This window comes from Dendrobates tinctorius, unplaced genomic scaffold (assembly GCF_039654945.1).
Source record: "Dendrobates tinctorius isolate UK_male_01 unplaced genomic scaffold, ASM3965494v1 ptg000036l, whole genome shotgun sequence".
In the NCBI taxonomy this organism is placed as follows: Eukaryota; Metazoa; Chordata; class Amphibia; order Anura; family Dendrobatidae; genus Dendrobates; species Dendrobates tinctorius.
The window spans coordinates 20,351,770-20,369,578 of NW_027361704.1; positions in this window are offsets into that span (position 1 = coordinate 20,351,770).

The following is a 17,809-nucleotide window of genomic DNA, read 5'->3' on the forward strand; positions in this document are numbered from 1 at the left end:
GTGGAGACATTGGTTGGAGGGAGCTAAACACCAAGTCGTGGTCCTTACTGACCACAAGAATTTGATTTACTTGGAGTCGGCCAAGTGCTTGAATCCTAGACAGGCTAGGTGGGCCTTGTTTTTCACACGTTTTGATTTTGTTGTCTCTTTTCTTCCGGGCACTAAGAATGTCAAGGCAGACGCCCTCTCTAGGAGTTTCCTTGCTGATTCCCCTGTTGTGACTAAGCCTGCTACCATCTTAGGCGAGGGGGTAGTTCTTTCTGCCATCTCGCCCGATTTGAGACGTGCTCTGAAAGAGTTTCAGGAGGACAAACCTGAGCGTTGTCCCAGTGGAAAGTTGTATGTTCCTGACCAGTGGAGGAAGATAGTGATGTCTGAAGTTCATTGCTCTGCATTGGCTGATCATCCAGGTATTTTTGGTACTAGAGATCTGGTGAGTCGGTCTTTTTTGGTGGCCCGCCTTGTCTCATGATGTCAGGAGTTCTCCGACTGTGATCGAGGGGTCGAGGGCACCGTAGGAACCCCCCACGGCTACTGCTAGTTGTTGTGGATAGGTTCAGGGGTCTGCAATCCGATAGCTGCCAACCTCTCTGTTCTTTTCTGGACTTAGCTAGTATTTTGTTTTTTTCCTCCTTCGGTGACTCATCATAACACATGCCTGGGTTATCAAGTCAAATCGTGAATTCCCAAGTCCAAGATAAATCTGACATGGAGTGTGGGTGGCCAGCCAGGGCAGTGGGGTTAATCGGTACCGAGCCGGTGTCTCACAGGGATGTGTCACGGTGGTGGTGACCCGCTCTGTGGCCCTGGGCGTCCATGCAAAGGGGTGAATTACGTTTATAGGTGAATGATACGTGACGCCACCAGTGGTTTCTGATTAGATTGACTAGCGCTGCAGTGTCGCTTCTCTGGGACAGATGTTGTGGTGCAGCTAAGATGTAGAAGCCCTGCCCAGGTAGGGCCGTAGTCGCAGGGCAGATGAAAGATGGTGTGCAGTGCAGGATGTAGCAGAGCCGTGCGCCAGGCGCAGGAGAAAGATGACAGACACAGTCGTGCAGTTCCTTTACCTGTACTTGGTAAGTGCCGTCCAGGACCCAGAGTACAGATGGAGAAGGAGTTGGTCATCCTGGAAGCCAATTTCGAATTCTCTCTCTGCAGATAGGTAGTGTGGCCTCCGTTCTAGCGCTTATCTGAGGTACTCGCAGTGCTGAGTTCAATGAAGTTCCCCCGTTGACTCTCTTTTGGAACTTTCTCGTATGGCAGGCAGCCGTAGCCTTTTCCTTCTGGCTCCCACACGTCGATGCTGGGGCCTCTGAGCCTTAGTTGGGTACAGAGCATTTACAGCTGCTACTTCCTCCGGTTTCTGCTGCAGGAACGTCAGTGTCCCTACAAACTCGGAGACCGGACTCCGGGCCATGCGCTCCAGCTAGGAGTGAGCCTTAACTCTGCTCATCCTCCAGCTCCCCTTCTCACGTCCACACACTTCCCCTTCCCTGCACAGAGTGCCCTAACTTACCTCCTCCCGACCACAGAGAGCAGCTCCTCAGCAGTCAGGTTCAGAGGTCTCCCTGCTGGCCTGGAGTGGGAAATGTGTTGTGTGTTGGTTTAAATGCTAGAGAGATCCTTCGTTGCTCCCAAGCATGACATCACACTCCCTAGGAGGAAGGTAATGCCACTGTGGCGACCGTAATCCTGGGGACGCCACAAGTGAACTGATGCCCAGCCACTGCTAGATGATTATGCTGGTACATTGATCCAGACCACTACATTCCCCTCACACTCTACACAGCCAGAATCTGACCCTGAGGAAACTCAGGTTCCCCTTCCCGCATACTATACCACCTTACACGGTGACAAAGAGGAAGGTGCAGATGAACGTGCAGGTTCCTTGTGCAGGTGGGGGGGGCATACTCATGGGCGACGGCACTGGCACAGGGCCCCTCATAGTACGCAAAAGTGTCTCTGCCAGTGGGAGGGCCCGGACCCACCCGCCGTCAGACACACCGCCACACACCGCCGTACTATGAGGGGCCCTGTGCCAGTGCCAACGCCAACGAGTGAGCCCCCCTGCTTGCTCTGGATCACAGCACTTACAAAGTTGAAATACTTACCTCTCCCTGCTCCACCGCCATGACATCTTCCGCGTGTCCTGACAGTGATATTCTGATCAGAGAGCACAATGACATCAAGTTTGTACGCCCTCTGCCTAAACAGCCAAGTGCAGTGAGATGGAAGATGGGGACGACGAGGAGTCCAGACTAGTACAGGGATTCCCTAGCGAGGAGACTTATTTAATTGTTTTCAATGTTGGGACAGCAATTTTTGGGGAGCACTATACTCTGGAGAATGATATATGGGGCCCACCATACACTGGAGCATTCCAAAGGTGGACATCAGACACTGGAGCAGCATTTACAGGGTCCATTATACACTAGAGCATCATGATAAATGGGGCCCATTATATATGGAGCATTATTTGGGCCCATAAGACAGTGGAGCTTCATCCATGGGGACCAACATATACTGTAGCATTATGTGGAACTGATCATATACTGTTTCAAACATTATATGGGACCATTGATTCTGTATGGAGAAATATATAGGACTCATTACTCTGTATAGCGCACTATGCGGTGCACATAATACTGTATGGAGTTATATACTGTCCGTTTTTGGAGCTATTGGAGAATTTAAAATGGATATCAGTCATGAGATGTAAAAAGTGAAGTATTTTTCATTGTACTATACCACTATTTCTCTGCCGTATCGGAGCATCATGAGTTGTGGTATGTGTTAAAGGGGCGCTCTTTGGCCCAGGGCACATGAAAACCTGGAGCCAGCCCTACCCCCCCATAACTTTAGCCAAATAACCCCCAGTTTTCAGTGCGTAACTATTATTATGAAGTAAATTAAGGTTGACAAGCTTCAGTAATAAAAATTGATGTTTTTGCCATTCAAATGGGCACTGTAGATGTGTTTAATGTCCTCCACTCCCTGCCGACTTTGCTTCCCCATTGACTTGCATTGGGTTTCGCGTTTCAGTCGACCTTCGACTTTTCACGATAATCGTCCGATTTCGTTCGACCCAACTTTTGAGAAAGCCGGGTTTCGTGAAACCCGACTCGACCCGAAAAAAGGCAAAGTCGCTCATCTCTACTGTCTACTGGAGAGACATTAACATTGCTCCATTTTCAGTACCGGATAGGAATTTCAACACTTTCTGATATTGTTGCAGACACCTGCCGGGCTTTGTGGGACGTTCTTCGTGGTGAATTTTTACCAATACCCACCCCGGAAATATGGAAGGACAAAGCTGCCAAATTCCAAGAATTTTGAGATTTTCCCAACTGTATTGGAGTAGTAGATGGCAAACATATCCGGATTACCAAACTGGCAAGAACTGGATCTCAGTACTTCAATTATAAAAAATATTTTTCAATAGTGCTCATGGTCATTGCTGGCACGGACTGCAGCTTTGTGGCCGTGGACATTGGATCATTTGGACGTGCTAATGATTCGAGAACATTTAAAGACTCAGACATGGGCCAGCGATTATATCAGAATAATTTCAATTTTCCTCAGCCACAACCACTTCCCAACACTGAAGGACCTGCAATGCCGTTTGTTGTGGTTGGGGATGAGGCCTTTCAGATGTGCGCTAATCTCCTTAAACCATATTCTAGTCGTGACTTGGACCATACTAAAAGGATTTTTAACTACAGACTGTCCAGGGCAATAAGAACAGTGGAGTGCACCTTTGGTATCCTAGTCTCAAAATGGCACATTTTGCAAACATCAATTAATCTAAAAATTGAAACAGTGGATGAGGTGGTCAAGGCGTGTGTGGTTCTCCACAACTACATAATGGCTAAAGAGCGACCCAACATTCAACTTGATGAACCTCTTTTTAACCCATTGCCAGATTACCAGCAACACCCTCTGAGGTCAACAGTTGAAACAGAACAAATGAGGGATAGATTTGCGGCATTTTTTGTTTCCGACGTTGGGAGTTTGTCATGGCAAGATCAAATGGTATAGTGTTTGTGGCCTTATTATAGTAACTTTTCTGTGCTGTTCATAAAAAAACCTACTACCATTTTTGGTAATGTTGCTACCAATAAAATACACCTTTTTTTAACAAAAATTTCCATTTTATATTTCATTAATCCTAGTGAAAGTTTCCAACACTTGTGAAATTTTGAAAACATATTTAAAAAAAAAAAAATCTAAAAATGTACTATCCTGAGTGCAATAGTGCTGACAACTGGCAAGGTGACCTGACCCCCTCCTCTTTGTGTTGTTTTGGACACCTCATAGCTAGTGTTGAGCGATACCACCCAATACTGAAAAATATCGGATCGGAATGGATCGGCCAATCTAAAAAAGTATCGGGTATCGCGGATTCCGATCCCGGAAGTCCCATTCAAGTCAATGGAACTGAAATATCGGAATTAAAAAAACCCTTTCTTTCCCTGTAGGTTAATTCTACATGAAGAAACACAACTAATAATAATGTAGAATGTATTGTGGGAGGTGTAGGAGACATTAAAGCCATAGAGTTTTAGTCCAATCAAATGGAATAGCAGGAATTAAAATTTTTTTTAAAGACGTTTGGAGTTACAAAGATATTTACTATGTTAACCTCTTTTATATTTTGTCAGATATGTATGTTTCACTACTTCCATGCTCTTCACCTTCTTTTTTACTTCTCCCACATTTTCTCCTTCATCATCCTCAGTCAGCAGCATCTTTTTCATCAACTTCTTCTTCTTTACCTTATACATCATCTTCTTCTTCTTCTTCCTATTTAATTTTTATTTTACATTCTTCATATTCTTCTTATTCAACTATTATTCTTCTTCATATTCAACTTCTTCAGCTTCTTCCTATTCTTCTTCATCATATTCTTATTTGTGTCAGGCATTCCTGTAGTTGTTATCTATAAAAGTTTGAAGATTACACCTTCCGTTCAGCCTGTGACAACAGATTTACAACAGGATTTGTCCGCGTTCAGTTTGGCCTGCAGCAGCAGGCCTTTTCCAGGGGCACCACGAGGAGGAACGGACTCACCCCCATAGTCTTCTTCTGCTTATAAATTAGATAATATCATTTGCTCTGATTTTTAGTCTTATGCTTAGTGTTCTTCTGCTTTTGGTTTTTCTGCTTCTTGGTCTTCTGTCTCTTGTTGTTCTGCATCTTGGTGGTTGTCTTCATGTTCTTTGTCCTCTTGGTCATCTTCTTGAGGGTCATCTTTTTGGTCTTCTTCGGTGTGGTCTTCAGGGTCGTCGTCTTCAGGGTCATCGTCAGGGAGATCCAGAGTGATAATCAAAAAACAATTCCACAAGCTTGAACTTGGAAAAGTAGCAGAAGGTACAAGAAGGCTGAGGAACTGCCGAGAACCAGCCGACGGTGCTGGAACCCGGAGGGGCAGCAGAAGGAGCAAGAGCCAATGGCACAACCGTGGACCAGCTGATGGTGCTGGAACACGGTTACTAAGCAGGAGGTACCTGTGCTGCAAAGCACTACCAAGCACCAGCAGACGTTGCTGGAACTTGGATACCGAGAAGGAGGCACCTAGGCCAAAGGCTCTGCTGAGAACCAGCTGACGGTGCTGGAAGCCAGATGGGTAGCATAAGCTGCAAGAGCAAATGAAACTAGCGAGGACCAGCTGACGGTGCTGGAACCCGGAGGGGCAGCAGAAGGAACAAAAGAGCCAATGGCACAACCGTGGACCAGCTGACGGTGCTGGAACACGGTTACCAAGAAGGAGGCACCTAGGCCAAAGGCTCTGCCGAGAACCAGCTGACGGTGCTGGAACCCGGATGGGTAGCACAAGGTACCCATGAAAAAGACAAACTTGCAAGGCCGTGAGCCGGCCGCAGTTACCGAAACCCACAGTCCTACAGGGGGTGCTTGTCCTATTGGCACTACGGAACCAGCCTTTTTTACCAGAACCTGCAGCCCACATAGGAAGCACCTAAACTGCAGGCACTATAGGCTCGGCTAACCCAACGGCAACACGACAGTACAACGTATTGGTGGCAAAGTGACGTTGACACTACCCGGAAACAGCAGGTGCGCTGCAACCAGGCTGGGCAGGAGGAAGTGCCCGTGCCAAAGACACTTCCGAGAACCAGCTGATGGTGCTGGAACCCGGATGGGTAGCAGAAGCTACAAGAGTCAATGGAACTACCGAGAACCAGCTGACGGTGCTGGAACCCAGAGGGGCAGCAGAAGGAATAAGAGCCAATGGCACAAACGTGGACCAGCTGATGGTGCTGGAACACGGTTACTAAGCAGGAGGTACCTGTGCTACAAAGCACTACCAAGGACCAGCAGACATTGCTGGAACTCGGATACCGAGAAGGAGGCATCAAGGCCAAAGGCTCTGCCGAGAACCAGCTGACGGTGCTGGAAGCCGGATGGGTAGCATAAGCTGCAAGAGCAAATGAAACTAGCGAGGACCAGCTGACGGTGCTGGAACCCGGAGGGGCAGCAGAAGGAACAAGAGCCAATGGCACAACTGTGGACCAGCTGACGGTGCTGGAACACGGTTACCAAGAAGGAGGCACCTAGGCCAAAGGCTCTGCCGAGAACTAGCTGACTGTGCTGGAACCCGGATGGGTAGCACAAGGTACCCATGAAATAGACAAACTTGCAAGGCCGTGAGCCGGCCGCAGTTACCGAAACCCACAGTCCTACAGGGGGTGCTTGTCCTATTGGCACTACGGAACCAGACTTTATTACCAGAACCCACAGCCCACATAAGAAGCACCTAAACTGCAGGCACCATAGGCTCGACTAACCCGACGGCAACACGACAGGACAACGTATTGGTGGCAAAGTGACATTGACACTACCCGGAAACAGCAGGCGCGCTGCAACCAGGCTGGGCAGGAGGGAGTACCCATGCCAAAGACACTTCTGAGCAGCAACTGGCGATGTTGGAGCCCAGGATCAATCATGGAGCAGGCTGAGGCCTACTTGGAGCAAGTTTTATATCGGTTGTACACTACTACTGATTGTAACCATGCTCCACTTAGGCCTCTATCTCTACTGTCTCTAGTATTTCCCCTGGCCTCCAACCCCGCCAGTTGCTGCTCTGATGTGGCGTCTGCACAATACACACTTGTTCCAAGGTTACAGGGACTCTGTCACATCAGTAATGGGAATGTGGACAGAGCAGGAGATCTTGCAGGACACACATCAGGGGATCCACTGACGTGACAGAGCCCCTGTAACCCAGGAACAAGTGTGGATTGTGCAGACGCCACTTCAGAGCAGCAACTGGCGGGGTTGGAGGCCAGGGGAAATACTAGAGACAGTGGAGCCAGAGGCCTAAGTGGAGCATGGTTAAAAATCAGTAGTAGTGTGACTGTGTAGGCAGCAGGAGACTTTGACATCCACACAGCATGGGGAGAAGCTGACGTTACTGAACCCCACTGACACAGGAGCGAGTGTTTCTATCTGTGCGGATGGCACTTCCAAGCAACAACTGGCTGTTTTGAAGCCCAGGATCAATCACGGAGCAGGCTGAGGCCTACTTGGAGCAAGTAGAAAATAAGATGTAGTCGATTTGGGAGGCAGCAGGAGACTTTGCCATCCACACAGCAGGGGAGCAGCTGGCGTTACTGAACCCCACAGACACCGGAGCGAGTGTTTCAATCTGTGCGGACGGCACTTCCAGGCTACAACTGGCTGTGTTGTAGCCCAGGATCAATGCTCCGAGCAGGCTGAGGCCTACTTGGAGCAAGGAGAAAATACGATGTAGTGTGAGTTTGGAGGCAGCAGGAGACTTTGCCATCCACACAGCAGGGGAACAGCTGGCGTTACTGAACCCCACAGACACCGGAGCGAGTGTTTCAATCTGTGTGGACGGAACTTCCAGGCTACAACTGGCTGTGTTGTAGCCCAGGATGAAGCATGCAGCAGGCGGAGGCCAACTTGCAGCTGGTTTTATAGAGGTTGTAGACTACTACTGATTGTAACCGTGCTCCACTATGGCCTCCGGCTCCACTGTCTCTAGTATTTCCCCTGGCCTCCAACCCCGCCAGTTCCTGTTACTGAACCCGACTAACACAGGAGCTAGTGTTTTTCTCTGTGCAGACGACACATCTGAGGGACAACTGGCTGTGTTGAAGCCCAGGGATTATAGTTCAGGTGGTAGAAACATGAACACAACAGGAGACCTGGATACAGTTGCCAACCAATTATTTAGTCGGGAAGAGGACTGGCAAATTCTGGGGAGATCCAGGCCTTGTTCATTTTCAGAAAAGTAAGCCAGTCGACGTTATCGGAAGAAAGTATCGTGCGCCGGTCTGTTAGTACACCACCTGCGGCACTAAAGACGCGTTCCGATAATACACTGGCAGCAGGGCAAGCCAGCACCTCCAATGCATACTGGCTAAGCTCTGGCCATGTATCCAGCTTAGAGACCCAAATCTTGAAGAGGGAAGAGCCATCTGGGAGTACACTCACAGGGCAAGACATGTAGTCTGTCACCATCTGACGGAAACGTTGCCTCCTGCTGACTGGAGCCGTTAGTGATGGTGTAGACAATTGTGGCGGACACACAAAACTTTGCCACATTTGGGCCATAGTGGTCTTGCCTTGTGCTTAGGCGCTGCCTCTGCTCCCTCTTTGTGCCGAGTTTCCTCCACTGGCTCGACGCACAGAGGTGCTTTGTAAAGCACTAGCACCACTGCTGTCAGGTGGAATGGAAAACAAGATGTACTGCACCAGTGTGTCTTGGCACTCCCGCAGTTTACGCTCCTGGTTCAACGCTGGTATGAGGGTTTGCAAGTTGTCCTGGTAGCGAGGACCTAGGAGGGTGTACACCCAATAATCAGCCGTGTAGAGAATGTGGGCGATGCGGCGCTCGTTTCTCAGGCACTGCAGCATGAAGTCGACCATGTGCTGCAGATTCCCAACTGCCAAAGAACCGCTGTCCCCTGCTTGAGGCGTGATCTCTGCCTGCTCTGCATCACCCCACCCTCGCTGTACATACTGATTAGAGCTTTGTGTACCTCCCTCCTCTGGAGAGATGTCTTCCTCCTCCATCGACTCCTCCTCATCCTCCTCACAAAGTGTCCCTGCCTAGGCCTTTGTGAGGAACCACGTAGCGCAGACTGTCCAGAAGCAGATGGCATTTGGGACTCCTCATCCTCCACCTCTTCCAAAACCTCATCCCTTAGTGCTTGCAGTGTTTTTTGAAGCAGGCAGATAAGGGGGACAGTCATGCTGACTAGTGCATCATCTGCAGTCGCCATCCGCGTGGAATCATCAAAGGCACGCAAAACGAGGCAGATGTCCTTCATAGAGGCCCACTAAGTGGTGCTGAAGTGTGACCGGCGCACAGTGCGACTTGTTTGCGCCTGATGCAGCTGGTACTCCATGACTGCTGCCTGCTGCTCACACAACCACTCCAACATAAGTAACGTAGAATTCCACCTGGTGGCTAAGTCACATATGATGCAATGTTCCGGAAGGCGTAATCGGCGCTGCAGAGCAGCAAGGCGCGACCTTGCCGTGCTGGAACGCCGCAAGTGAGCGCACTCTATGCGGACCTTGTGCAGCAGTGCATCAAGATCCGGATAGTCCCTCAGAAAGCTCTGCACGACCAAGTTGAGCACATGTGCCACACATGGGATGTGAGTGAGGTTGCCTAGGCCAAGAGCTGCCACCAGATTTCGGCTATTGTCACAAAGCCCGGCTGGAGATTCGCTGGCACAGACCACACGTCGCTCTCCTGCTTGATGGCCTTCCAGAGCTCCTGCGCTGTGTGGCTTCGATTCCCCAAAGAAATTAATTTGAGTACGGCCTGTTGACGTTTGGCCACGGCTGTGCTCATATCGGTCGTAACAGGCTCCTGCTGCGCTGTTTCTGAGGAACTTGAGTAGGAGGAGGAGTCTATGTGTACAGACTGGATTCCTGCAATCCGTGAAGTTGGCAGAACACGTAGAGCGCCACTCTCCAGATCTGTACCCGGCTCTACAACATTGCCCCAATGGGCAGTGAGGGAAAGGTTTCGTCCCTGTCCATGGTTACTGGTCTACGCATCAGTGGTCAGGTGGACCTTGCTACTGACGGCGTTTAGTAGCGCATGTTTTATGTTTGCCTCCACATGTTTCTGCAGGGCAGGGACGGCTCGACTGCTGAAATAAAAACGGCTGGGCACGGTGTATTGTGGGACTGCCAATGCCATCAAGTCCCGGAAGGTGTCAGTCTCCACCAGCCTGAATGACAGCATTTCAAGTGCCAGTAGTTTGGCAATGCCAGCATTCAGAGCCTGTGCTCGGGGATGGTTTGCCGAGTATGGCTGCCTTTTCTCCCATGCCTGTGCTACCGATTGCTGCCAAGTGGCCTGGGAGTGTGAGGATGACTTGGAACATGGTGCTGTGGGTGGAATGTCACAGGGTCTCCGGACAGCAGTGCCTGAGATTCTTCCTTGGCGATCCTGTGAGGAAGCCGAACCAGCTGTGTGTGAGCTGGAGGAAGAGGCCCCAACACGAGCTGAAGAGGTGGTAGGTGGTGCTGTACGTTGGCCTACGTCTTCAGTGTGTCTGTGTAACTCCACCTCGTGCTTGGTCCGCACATGTTTCCACATATTAGTGGTATTGAGGTTGCTGACATTTTTCCCTCTTTTGACTCTCTGATGACACAGCTTGCATTTGACAAAGCAAATGTCATCTGCAACTGTGTCAAAAAAGGACCACGCACTGCAAGTCTTGGGAGCGCCCGTTTTGCCTTTTGAAAGTGGGTGCCGAAGTGGAGGCTACAGGCAACCAAGTCTGCCCCCTCCCTCTCCCTCCGGTTTTGGCCGTTCGGGGAATCTCTTCCTCAGAGCTGCTCCCACCACCTTCCTGTTCCTCACACCATGATGGGTCAAGGACCTCATCATCTACACTCCCCTCTTCAAACAGCTGCTTCTCCTGGGTTGTCTCGCCAGCACCGTACGCAACAGAAAGTGGCACCTGTGTCTCGTCATCATCTGATGCGTACTGAGGTGTGCTGACCATAGGCACTGGCCCACCCGCCTCTTCAGATTCAGAGGGACAAAGAAGTTGCGCATCACTGCATACTCCCTCTTCTTCACATTCTGGAATGCTGCTTGGCTGGCCCCCTCTTTCCAAACCAACAGATTCCGAGAACAGAAGTAGAGACTGTGATGGCTCCTGTCCAGGGCTCTCTGACTGCCTGGGCACTTTGGCAGGTGGTGAAGAGACAGATGGTTGCTCTTCGGTGCTCTGGCCCTGAGAGGATGTGGAAGTAATTGAAGTCGATGCATTAGCTGCCATCCATCTGACAACGGCTTCAATTTGTTCCTCCCGCAGCAGTGGGGTACGGTGAGGTCCTACAAAGCTGCGCATAAAGGACTGTTGCCTGCTAAAACTGGGGGATGCAGACTCACTGGTGCCAACAGCAGGCACAGAATCCCCACGTCCTCTCCCTGCAGAATCCCCACGTCCTCTCCCTGCAGAATCCCCACATCCTCTCCCTGCTGAAACTCCACTCCCACGGCCACGTGCCTTACTCCCTGCCTTCTTCATCTTGCTAGACTGAGAAAGATAGGCAGAAAAGTACAAAGGGGGGCCTTAGTGTGCTTATTCCTGAACAGCTGGTTACACGTATAAGAAACACTAATTTTATGAAGTGTGTGTGTCGACTACACTTTAATGGGAGCTAATGTGGCCTACACAACTTTCAAATGTAGTGTTTGGTGAACTTTGTTGTTTTTTTTTTTATGGGGGGAAAAAAAACTAAAAGGATGTGACCAAAGATTTGAAAGTCAGAGTATCACCAACTTTCTGGAGCTATTACAATGCAGGCAGGTAACCTACAATGCAAAAGATGAGGCTCCAAAAAAATTGGGTAATACTAATCTGGCTGCAGCTGAAGGGCACAAGCCAGAAAAAAGGCTCCTCAATCTACTCCTATATAGTGTTTGCAACCAACCAATGTAGATGATATGGATGGATGCACACTAATAGGAGAAGAAAAAATGAGCTGCAATTAAAGAAAAATATGTGTGAGGCAGTGACGCACGCTGAGCGGCCTACAAACAGACGTAGCTGCAGGACACACTACTCAGCATGAGCTGCACTCACACACAGTCAGAGACCTCTCAGACAGCCGTGAACAGTGCTGCTAAGTGGGCACTAGCACTGACAGGCTGCAGAAAGGCTCCACTGTATACTCCTAGAGTGTTTGCAACCACCGTATATGGATACGGATGGATGCACACCAATAGAAGAAAAAATGAGCTGCAATTAAAGAAAAATATGTGTGAGGCAGTGACGCATGCTGAGCGGCCTACAACCAGACGTAGCTGCAGGACACACTACTCAGGGTGAGCTGCACTCACACAAAGTCAACGACCTCTCAGACAGCCTAGAACAGTGCAGCTAAGTGGGCACTAGCACTGAAAGGCTGCAGAAAGGCTCCACTGTCTACTACTAGTGTTTGCAACCAACGTATATGGATACGGATGGAAGCACACTAGATAGAATTTAAGAAAAATAAGCAGCTCAAAAAGAAAAATATGTATGAGGCAGCAGTGATGCACGCTGGGCGTCCTACAACCAGACATGGCTGAAGGACCCACTCCACAGCGTGAGCTGCACTCACACAGCCCTTGCAGACAGCTGTGAACACTGCTGCTAGGGAAAAGCAAGCTACAGTGGTGGTTTATGTAGCCTGGGTTAAGCACTATATGTTTTGTGAAATCGCTATTTCTAACTGTCCCTCACAGTCTTCAACAGCAGCCTGTCCCTAACTGAATTCACAGCAGAGTGACCAGAAATGGCGGCGGCGGTGGCTTTTATAGTGCATCATGACATCATTTCAGCAGCCAATCACAGCCATGCCAATAGTTAACATGCCTACATGCCTAACAGGATGTGCCCACACTTCTGAGGATTCCCATTGGCTGAATCAAAGCGAGCGGGCTGATAGCATTATGGGAACTTCCGATTCCGGTATCCGATATGAAAAAAGTATCAGAAGTCAGTATCGGAATTCCGATACAGCTAATATCGGCCGATACCCGATTCTTGCGGTATCGGGTAGCTCAACACTACTCATAGCTCAATGAAAGATACCTAAAGCTGGAGAGCTAAAAAGAATGAAAAGTTAAGGATTATATTGTACATTGGAACTGACATTGAAATCTGAGGTGTCAAAAAACTTTTGTGTATACGGCGCATGGTGTGTTGCCGGCGACGGGAGAGTCAAAGAACAGTCATTTGTTGTGTAAAAAAAAACAAAATTTTTAATTTGTAAACATTATTAGTTTGAGTTTGACGAAGGGGAGTTGCCAAGTATACTAGCCGGAACTTCTGGGATACTGGACGTTGAAACATTGGGAGGTGAAACATAGAAAGGGAAAGACAAAGGGATAGGTGATGCTGGAGGGGTTGATGGTGTAGGAGGTGATGGTGGAGATACATGGACAGTTCTCCTTTTTTTTGGAATGGTGGCTCTGCTGTGTTTGGGTACACGGCCTGGTGGTGGGTGTGGTCAATGTACCCTGCGTCTGCGTGTGCTCGGTAAGGTTGGCTGGTCTGGTGGTGGTGGACCTACGCGCATGACCGGGACCCAGCGTCTGCTCGGTGTGGTGGGCTGGCCTGGTGGTGGTGGACCTACGCGCATGACCAGGAACCAGCGTCTGCTTGGTTTGGTGGGTTGGCCTGGTGGTGGTGGACCTCCTTGAATGACCATGACCCAGCATCTGGTCTGTGTGGTGGGCTGGCCTGGTGGTGGTGGACGTCCTTGCATGAACAGGACTTGGCGGAGCGGTGTAGTGGCGGTCCCCAGCACCCGGCATTGTGTAGTGGTGTTGGGCAGCTGTGGGCATGGTGGTGGACGCACAATGATATGCAGCAGAACTTGGTATTATACTTGACAGCTGTGGTGCTGGTGGAAAGGCTGCCGCTGCTGGTGGCTGCATGAACCGAGTCTGCTGCATAGCATTCACATATGCTGCATTGCAGGCCTGCAGCACAGTAAGCTGGAGTTCCGGCGTTAGGTTTTCCGACATGCCCTTCTCTATGGCACTAAAGAAATGTCTTGCCGGTCTCTGGAGCTCGACTTCCAGTTGTTCAAGGCGTCGGGTGACATTTGCAAAACCAGTTTCTGGAAGACCGTGCCCAAATGTACAAACTCGGGCATGAGTGGCCTGTCCAAGTCCTGCTGATGCTGGCGGGAAGAGCCATGAAAAGGAGGGGCAGAGGACTCGGACAGGGGTATACCGGATGGACCGGCTGCCGGTTCTCCAGACTGTGCTACAGGCCTACTTACCCTTTCGCTGTGGGATGTCTGGGACGGGTCCGATGGCGTTTCATGAAGGACAGGTCCTGATGCCGGTCCAGGTTCTAAGGTGCTGCTATGGGTTCTCTGAAAACAAAAGAATACGAAACATTACTACACAAAAAATTTCAAATTAAAATTCGCCAACTCCTGTGGAATACAACAAATCATGATTAGGTAACACAACACAATGGAATCCAACAAGAAAATACTTACACTCTAGGAGCAAGGACCGGTCTCAGGAAGCTGAGGAGACGATGGTACTTATACTTCCTGGTCATTGCCCCAGCACCGCTTCGAACCTGGCCCTCCTGCCTCAGGTCCCTATTAAAGCGGTCCTTCATGGAACGCCATCTAGTTTTGATTTTCTTCACTGTGAAAGGAACTAAAAAGAAATTTAACAATAGCAATTTTGGATATGATAAAACAACCGTATGTGATGCAATAAACTCGCAGGAGTTCATCACATCACACACGGTTGTGTGATCACGGCCAACTCTATCACTGCAGCGTAGTCATGATACTTACGAAAGTCCTTTTGACCCCTAGCTGAGGCATTGTCCCATCCATCCCACAGCGATATGGCCACCTCGTTCCACAGCCGCCATATCACCACTGCGTCGGAATGCAGAGGATCACGGTTGTCCCACAACGGAACTCGTTCATAGACAGATGTGATGAGGAGGTCATTATTCACCTCCTCCTCCTCGTCCCGCTGTGGAACCTATAATTGAAAAAAAGACATGAGTGTTTGAATGATATAATAGTTTAACACATTACTCGCAAAGGGGGGTTTGCATGTAAATTCCTGGGCCAATTTTTTAAATTATGATCAATGTCCCTTTATGAGGTAATAACTCTGGAACGCTTCCATGGATACTGGTGATTCTGACATTGTTTTCTTGTGACATATTGTACTTCACTAGTGCTAAAATTGCATTCATTTAATTTTTCCAGAACTGGTGATAACGGGGGGTTGGATTTAGAGCGGGTTTTTATTTTTGACAGCTATCGCACAATAAAAGATATAAAAGTTTTTATTGTAAAAATAGTTTCTGCAGCACCATATTTTGACAGCTAGAATTTTCACATATTTTGACCCATCGAGTCATGTGAGGTCTCATTTTTTTGGCATCACTTGATTCTGTGAGCTATAAGTTTTTCATGTTTTTGCTGATTATATGCTGTGTGATGGTTCTTTTTTTCAGGACAAGATGACGTTTTCTGCGGTACCATGGTTATTTATATTCCTCTTTTTGATTGCGCAATATAGCACTTTTTTATGATGATAAAGCATTATCTTTTTGTTTGCAATTTTTTAAATTTTTTTTTACGTGGTTCGCTAAAGGGGTTAACTAACGTGACAGTTTTATAGGGCGTGTCGTTACAGAAGGGACGATAATGGCAATCTGTCACAGGCACTGCTGCAGGGGTCCTCTCTCTCTCTTGGAGAATATAAGCTATTAAGATCAGTGGGGTCCTCTCTCTCTCTTGGAGAATTTAAGCTATTAAGGTCAGTGGGGTCCTCTCTTTCTCCTGTAAAGTGTAAGCTCTTATGGTCAGTGGGGTCCTCTCTCTCTCTCAGAATTTAAGCTATTAAGGTCAATGGGATCATCTCTCTCTCTATTGGAGAATTTAAGCTATTAAAGTAAGTGGGGTCCTCTGTTTCTCTTGGAGAATTTAGGCTATTAAGGTCAGTGGGGTCCTCTCTCTCTATCTATCTCTTGGAGAATTTTGGCTATTAAGATCAGTGGGGTCCTCTGTCTCTCTTGGAATATTTAAGCTATTAAGGTCAGTGTGGTCCTCTCTCTCTTTCTTGGAGAATTTAAGCTATTAAGGTCATTGGGGTCATCTCTCTCTATTGGAGAATTTAAGCTATTAAGGTCAGTGGGGTCCTCTCTCTTTCAGAGAATTTAAACTATTAAGGTGAGTGGGGTCCTCTGTCTCTCTTGGAGAATTTAAGCTATTAAGGTCGGTTGGTTCCTCTCTCTCTCTCGCTCTCTATCTCTTGGAGAATTTAGGCTATTAAGATCAGTGGGGTCCTTCCTCTCTCTTGGAATATTTAAGCTATTAAGGTCAGTGGGGTCCTCTCTCTCTCTTTTTGGAGAATTTAAACTATTAAAGTCAGTGGGGTCCTCTCTCTCTCTTGGATAATTTACGCTATTAGGATCAGTGGGGTCCTCTCTTTCTCTTGGAAAATTTAAGCTATTTAGGTCAGTGGGGTCCTCTCTCTCTCTCTCTCGGAGAATTTAAGCTATTAAGGTTAGCGGGGTCCTCTCTTTCTCTCTCTCTGTGTCTACCAAGTGTATTTTACAAGCATTCAAGTATTGAAATTCGAGTGAATTTATTTGCTGCAACTCAAATCTTTTGGGGAAGATCGGCAAAGTCCTTAAATTTGAAATTCAAAAGATCTGCTCATCTCTAACATAAACGGTTTCAAGTCCCCTATGGGGACTACAAAATGATGTCAAAAGTATTTAAGAATCTAAAAATTCAAATCATATCCTCTTTTTTCATTGAAAACATCATCTATTCCCGCAAAATACAAGCTGCCATACAGCTCCATCAGCAGAGAAATAAAAAACTCATACATCTCAGGACATAGTAATGGAAAAGCAATTATTGAAAAAAAAAAATGATATAAATGTGATATAATGTGTAATCATACTGACCTGAAAACTAAAGCTGTCATTACTTTTACCACATGGTGAATGGCATAACCAAACCCACCAAAAAACAAAAATTAGAGTTGGAAGCGATTGAAAAATGTGATGTCCAAGAAAATAGTACCAGTAAAAACATCAACTCCTCTTGCAGAAAACAAGACCTCATGTAATAGAAAACTGACAGCTCTCAATATACAGTGGGTGATATATGTATTTAACATGTCACCAATTTCCTAAATAAATCTATTTCTAAAAGTGCTATTAATATGAAATTCTCACCAGATGTCGGTAACAACCCATCCAATCCACACAGGAAAATAAATCATACCATAAATGTCCATAAATTACATTATGTGTAATAATGGAAGCCCCCCTAACAAATATAATGGGGGTCTCATGATAACACAAAACCTCTCATCCCCTTTTTGTGTATTGTATTATGGTGTATGGCATGGTTTTATTTGAGGTCAAAAGTTCAACTCCCAGCCATCTGTGAATTCACGAGCAGGTTATTGTTCCAGTTAAAACCTTTTTTTTGGCAGCCTTTTTATTTAAATCTGATTGTTTAACTTAACAAAGAGCGCAATGATTATGGTCTATAAATATCCCGCCCACTCTCCCTCTTTTTTCAACTTTATTTTATTGTCATGATGTTTATTAGGCTACTTTTACACTTACCGCTTTTTTTGCGGCCCATTATTGCGGCCCGTTTTTGCAGGACGTATCTCCGCAATTTTTACGGTCTGCCGCAATAACGGGCCGCAAAAAAGCTTGCACATCGCCGCTTTTCATGTTTCCAATACTATGGAAATTGTTTTGGAAAAAAAAAACTGGCG